The following is a 7,828-nucleotide window of genomic DNA, read 5'->3' as shown; positions in this document are numbered from 1 at the left end:
GCCTCAACCTGCAAACCTAGAATAGTCACTAATTGATTACAATTTTTCCAGTTTTAGTCCATTAATTCCATGACTTTAATATTCTAAAGGATAAACAATAAAAAGCATATTACAATTAATAGAAAATAATACAAATAAATGAGAGGGCAAGGAGGAGTACAAAAAACTTTAACCCAACAAATATAAAATAAGTACCAAAATAAAAAGCTAAATGGGGACCATAGTCGACCGGCCCCCACAATTGCTCTGATGATCACCTTCTCATATAATGATCTACAGTGATTATAATTACCGACATTAGTGTTGTGGTGGTCGCCTTGGTGATCATCAATTACAATATTAAGTGGGTTCTCATTGATAATAATAGCTTAATGAACACACTCAATTTGGTTATGTTCAAAATAATAAAGATAAGCTTCAATCGCTTGGAGATGGTAGAGATGCCCTTGCACAAAATTTCTTCCTAAGAAGGCCAATAATATAGGATTTCCTAGTAGTAGCAAGTCCTTCAACCTATTATGACATTCTTCTTCACCACTCCATCCTAAACTCTTTAAATTTGGTCACTTCAATATATCATTGGCAATGAATTTTCCAATTAAAGATAGTACTAGTGATCTGAGTGGGATAAGTTGCTGGTTGGGCAATCCTATTTGCAACCTTGAACAAAAAGGGAGCTAGGAAGGAAGCATGTAGTTATATACTATATAGAACTTGGAAGCAACCAAAAAGTGGTCACAGCAAAGGGGCTCATTAGTGCAGAATTTGGAGCCAATAAAGCTAAAAGAAAAACTCCAAAAAAGATATTGTTTGAATTGATTCTAGCCTCAATCTTCATATAAGGTATGAGATGGTAGACTTATGTGTAGTAATGCCGATGTGCTCACTTGGAGACAAGAGAATATACTTAGAGCTAGCTTATGTATTTGTAACAAAATAGAGTATGCAATTTGCACCCAAAAAAAAAACATGTGAACAATCACTCACCAAACTTCTAAGATTAGCTTTTACAGCAAATTTTAGGGCTCCAAAACATTAATAATTTGGTATTTGTGGAGGCGTTTCTTGACCAAGTAAGATGTTATTTTGTATTTGAAAGTAACGGGGTAGTCCCAAGAGAGGGGTGAATTGGGTATTTTAAAAATTATTACGCAAAAGATTGGTTTATTTTAAACCTTTCAAAAATATCAATCAAAACACAATCAACTAAGCAGCGAATGGTACTATACAAATAAACAATCCTAGGTATATATGAATTTTAAAAACAAAATCTGAATTTTACCTTCAACAAGTTCAACAATAAATCTTGAATTCCAACAATGAACACATATTCTTAAAAACAAGATTTGATGATGTAAATCAAATAAGTATCCTATTTATACTTGAACAATCAAACAACTTGAAATACCTTCACCTCAACCAATCAAAACTCAATTCGGAGTTTCAGCACTTGTCTGAATTTCAACCAAAAGCCTAATGCATACAAACAATAAACAACAATAACAAACCAATTTAATTGCTCAAAGTAAACTCAATCAAATCTCAGCATTCAACAGATTTTCTCAACAACTTTAAAACATACACAGCAGTTTATAAGTGCAGAAATTAAAGAGAGTTAGGGAAATAAGATTGAACACAATTTTTTACAAGTTTCGACTTACCGTCTACATCCTTGCCCCAAGCAACTTATTGTGAGGATTATCCTTTACCCACTATATTCAATAGGTGGAGCAGCATCTCTCTGTTGGAAGGTGGAGACCCCTCTCTAGCGAGAACACCCTCTCACTAGGCAACAACTCTAACCCCGAGTTGTCTGATTGCAAAACCAGCATATCAATTCGTTCGTATAATTTGAATACTCTCACAGCAAAGCAAATTTTGTACAATAATAAATACTATGCACTCATAATCAACAAATTGCAATTGAAGCTTAATAAAAAATCAAAGGGTTTCTAATTTGTAGAAGAGAAATCAAAAGAACAAATTAGGGCTCAAGAATTTTGCACAACATCTTTTTGAAAAGCATTCAGAGTACAATCTTGACTCTGCATGTGAATTCGATTGTATTAAGTTGCCCTAATGCAAATATAATAACCTTTATATAGTTTAGGAAGAAATCTTACCATTTTCACCAAGTTTGGAAACCATATCTATCAATTTTGGAAAGAAATCAGTGTTTTCGAAAGTTTAAAATACAGATTTCAGTCACCTAAACCATACATTCAGTCACCTGAACTATTTAAAATAAGCGCTTCAGAATTGGCAGTAGCAATTCAGTTGCCTGACCTCGAGAGTTCAATCGCCTAACCCTGGTCTGATTTCTTTTTACACTAGTAGTAGCACTTCAGTGTTTTTCATATTTTGATTCCAAAACTTGTTTGTATTTAATTTTAAACTAATTTTGAACTTTATAAAAATACTTTCCATATTCTTAAGCACGTCTCTAAGTCTAGTAATAATTCCTAAGAGCTTCAGTCACAAATTTGAAGATTAAAAATACTTACATGAGACTCTAAGAAAAAATTAAATAACTTTATATCTTAAGTCTTCATGTAGTATAGCTTTAAGATCTTCCAAGCTTGATCAATACATCAGTGAGCTTGTATTCTTCATGACTTGTAACTTTAATGTGAGCTTTAGTCAATCTTCATCAGGTTTAACCATTGTTCTTGTGAAAAATATAATCCTTAAAATCTATCTTGAAAACACAATTAGTATCCATAATTTGTTATCATCAAAACGAGATTAATTCATATTAGGCCAACAATCTCCCCCTTTTTGATGATGACAAATAAGGAGCAAAATGAGGTCACCTTGATAAGGTCCCCCCTCACAATAAGCATGAAACACAAAAACATAATCAATATACCCATACCTGCTCAAGCTTAATCATATTTGACATTTCTCCTTTTCAAAAAATTTTATTATCAACAAGTCGTGTATAAAATATATTTTTCAAGAATAACATGAATAACCAAGTACAATATCAACTTAGCTTATATGTATAACATGTATTCAGCATAAATAGCTTACACTCAATGTATATCAAATTTTCCCTTAGTATCAACAAAGCTTATTTCAGAATTTTAATATAACTTCAGCAAATAATATGTATCTCTCGACATGTATCTCATGTATCTCTCCCCCTTAATATCATATTCCCTTAAGCAACATTCATCATAAGAGATGAAGAGATTTCATTCAACATTCAATCATAAGAGATAAAGGGATAACATTCAACATTCAATCAACATATAACCTTCTCATTCTTATTTTGCTATAACTTCTCCCCCTTTTGACATCAACAAAAAGGAATACAACAAAAATTCAGCATGTAATTCGCAATAGGACCATTAACTAGCATTCAGTTCACAAGCAATATGTCCAATAGTCGGCATGCAATTCTCAAACAATAGATCCAACGATATGATCATTAATATATCCATCAATCAGCATGCAACATATAATCAATATGAACCATTTCCAACATGCATTTCTCAAAGTGCAGAATATCGTAAGCAGGAGAAAATAGCATAAGGATAAGAAAATTACTGAGAGTTTAAAGAAAATGAAAGATCAAGTGTCACAATATTACAACCCAAATTGTGTTCATCAAAAAAATTCAAACAAACAACTAGTCTTCATGAATGTCATCACCAGTGGAAGATGTCTCCTCCTCCTCCTTGCCTAAACTCTCCTCAATGCGAGCTTTTCCTTTCGAAGAACAAGAACTACCCATATTGCTCTCAATACATGCGAGTCTCTGATCAAACAAGCTAATACTAGACTGGAGTGCATGATATTTTGTATTCATATCACCGCGAAAAGCAGTGAGCTAGGAGTCCATATGTTGACGATAATCAATAAATCACGCGCATCATTATCTAGAACAGCTGGAGCAAGTGGTTCATCCTAATGTGGATCTTGACCACGATTTCGACCTCCTTATAATCCGATATCACCTTGAGGAGCCCTATTTTCCTTAGGTACCCATTCATGTCCTCGGTACAACTCATATCCCATAAGCTTCACAGTAGTAGATGAGAAATTGTCATAGGATGTGCATTTAATGAATAGGGTGGATGAGTTTGCAACCCCAAGATGATAAAAAATGAGGTTCAAAATTCGTCCATATGGAAGAATAACTTGCCTCGTTTCTTCTTTTGAAATCATTTATTTGAGGATCAAGGTATAAATATCTAGGTGTTTTCCCTTGTGTAAGCACCACATTACAAAACAGTCTATATATGATAGATGGTCACGAGACCCAATTCTAGGTAAAATGTTATATGCAATGAGGAGATGAATTATCTTAGCTTCAAGGTTCAATTGCCTGTATAAAGGTGGGTGGCCAAAATATACAGGTTTCTTAGTCATGATTAGAGGTAACAACTCCTATGGGATTGTTGGCCTAACAAGGTTTACGAATCTTATTTTGATGATAACAAATCAAGGGAACATAACATGTTTTGGTTAAGTGATGATGTTTCAGGTAACTCAAGTATCAAGCTCAAGTGACCCAAGTGACTAATATCAAAGTGCTTGACAAAGTCTGTGAAAGGATTGAACTTAAAGACACAAGATCTCATGAAGTTAAAGATGAAGCTTAAAGCCAAACTCAATATGAAGAATGGAAGCTATACATGAAGACTTAGTGATTAGAAGAGTCATAGTTTTTAAGAAGTCTCATGTAAGTACTTCAAATATTTCAATATGAATGAATGAAGCTCTTAGGTTTCATTATTGACTTAGAGACCAAATTTTGAAAAACCCCAAAAAATATTTTCAAAAGTCTCAAAGAAATATGGCAAGTATAAAAGTAAACAAAATTTTTTTGGAAACAAAATTGTAAAAGCATATGTTGTTGCACAATCAGGCGGTTAACTTGTTCAGGTCAGGCAACTGACCTTTTTATACTAAAATAAATTGGGAAAATAGAATAGGCCCAGTCGACTGACCCTATGAGTTTCGCTGACTAACCCATTCTGGACTTTTAAATTTCGCTAGATCTTAAAAGATCAGGCAACTAAACCCGATAGTCCAGTCGACTAAACTTCGTAATGGTCAAATTTAAAGAGGGAAGAAATATTTCGAAAATAGATTGCTTGATCCCTAAACTTTCTAAAAACTTGGAAAAACACTCCAAGTTACTTGGGGAATACGAAAAATAAACTTTTTCCATCTATAAATACATGTTATATCAAAGAACTAAATACACCAATACCTACAATCAATATTCAAGCTTAATATTTTCTACTCTTGAAAATCTATCTTGCTAATATACTTGCTGAAGTGCCTACTGAGAATTTGCTGATTAAAGCCTACGGTTCTTTGCATTTCTACTGAATTTCTTAATCTAAGAAAGAACCTCGGTGAAAAATTCTTGAGCTTCATCTTTCTATATTGATTTTGATTTAAGTATATTATGATATTCTCTTGTACTAATCTGCTCTTGCAGAGAGTGTGTTTTTGTACACGAAAATTGTTCTTTTTTCTCTTGTTATTTTTTATGGTTTAGGATTGTTGAATCGTTGGACTATCAAGTGTGGGGTATTGCTTGGAGAGGAGTGCTCCATCCTATTTGAAGGAGTGTGTAAACAGTTTGCTTCGCCCGATTAAGGGAGTGGTATAGTGAAATCCTTGGGTGGTTTGCCTAAGGTGAGGACGTAGGCAGGTATAGTCGAACCTCGTAAAGTCTTGGTGTCTTTCTCTTCCCTAAAACTCTCTTTAATTTTTTGTATATATAAAATTGCATGGATGTTTACTTAATTTCTGGAAATGAAATAGTTATTGGGAATTTCGAAAACCTTGATTAAAGAAAGTACGTTGATTGCGGAAACCTTGATTATAGGAAGTACGTTGATAAAAATCAAAATTCATTAACAAACTTAAACTCAAGTAACTTGTTTGATATCAAAATCTAAATTTTGGAAGTTAGCTGAAATTTTTATTTCATTGTGAAATTAAACATACCTTATTGATTGGATTGAAATTGTAATGCCCCAAAAATTATGCTATATATATATATTTCACATAATAATAATAATAATAATAATAATAATAATAACTCTAATACCATAAAACATAAACAAAATCAACCGGAACCCCAAAGGGAACGAGGGATATACCTGTCCATACATACATAACAACTATGCAGCGAAAACCATGACTTAGTCAACCTTATATACAATACCAGAGTTTTACTGTAACCAAAATACACAAATGCATCCCAAAAATAACCATAAATACCCTAGGGTCATACCCCTAAAAATCCATCTTGATTTCAACCCAACTACTTACCCTTCAGCCAGGGTAGCACAATTAGCCTCATCTATCTCGGAGCTCAGTTTGCTCGTCTATTTGGCTTTCCTAAAATTTTTGTATTGCTGGGGTGAGACACCTCTCAATAAGGGAAATAGACTGATTGTAGATACCCGAATAATTATAGTAATTAAATAATAAAAGAAAGGAGACAACGAATTTTAAAAATGGGTTTCAACAAGGTCTCGTCCATGAAGTGCAGAGTGCTCGTTGACGAGCAAGCCTCTTGGGCTCGTCGAACAGGACGCGTGTCTTGTCGATGAGAAATTACCATGAGGGATGTTTTCAGATCCTGAAACTCGTCGATGAGGAGTAAGTATTCATCGATGAACTATCTTCATGGACTCATCGATGAGGTGAGTAATATTCATATTTGTTTTCATTATTCATAAGAATGTTTTCTCAAATTATCTGGAAAATCATGAAAACAATACAGGAATTATGATTTTATGAATATTATGATAAATAGTACAAGAATTTCATGTTCAGTACGTTATGATATGCCGGCGCAGATGTCGTGACTTGCATGTTATGATATGTCGGTGCAGATGTCGTGAATTACATTGGCACAGATGTCATAATCATGTATGATATGTTAAATTCATGAAAATATTATCATGCCAGGTATTATTATTAATATGAAACAGTCATTTAATAGTATTAGAAACGTACTATATGTTATCAGAACCTGGATGGTTTAGTTTAGATTTCACGGGCACGGTACCATAGCTACAAGTTCAAGTTCATGTTAATGCTACCACACATCTTATGTAGAGTGTGGAAGATGGTAGTCGATGTGGCTTCATGGTAGTGTAGGCACTCCCCTGGCAGTTCGGACTAGGTGGGGTAGGCCCATCGTTCTTATAGACTTATGTTTGATCTAGCGTGGTCGGCCAGTCATTCCTAGGTCCCGTATTCGGGGCGCACAACCCAGTCATGTGGGGGTAATACATAACATCAGCTAGCTATCCATCCTAGGTATTAATTCATGTATTGTACATTTATATAAAATGATTTACATGATACAGAAATATAGTATGATATGTTATGTTAAGACATATAAAATGATTTATGTACTATTTATATTTATTACATAAGAATACTCATGTTGCCACACACTGATGTTAGTTTATTTCCCTTATTAAGAGGTGTCTCACCCCAGCATTATAAACATTTTAAGAAATCAAGATAAAGGGTCGAATAGAGCTCCACGGCAGTAGAGACTGTTTGGGCTACCCTGTCAAAAGGGTAAGTGGTTGAGTTAGGGTCAGATGGGTTTTGGATTGAGACCCTAGGGATACTTTTTGGAAAATTTATGGATGATTGTATATATATATGTACGTATACGACAGATTTAGTAGTACTCTGGTATTGTTTCTAGTGTTTTATGGCATATATATAATTTTATGTTTTTCGCTGCTTACGTATCAAAATTATATGACAGGAATATCTCTGGTACACATGGGTCCAAGTTGATCATGATCTTGACAATCGAACAAGATGTTAG

The sequence above is a fragment of the Malania oleifera genome, chromosome 2 (genome assembly GCF_029873635.1).
Source record: "Malania oleifera isolate guangnan ecotype guangnan chromosome 2, ASM2987363v1, whole genome shotgun sequence".
In the NCBI taxonomy this organism is placed as follows: Eukaryota; Viridiplantae; Streptophyta; class Magnoliopsida; order Santalales; family Ximeniaceae; genus Malania; species Malania oleifera.
Note: the sequence above shows the minus strand (reverse complement) of the source record.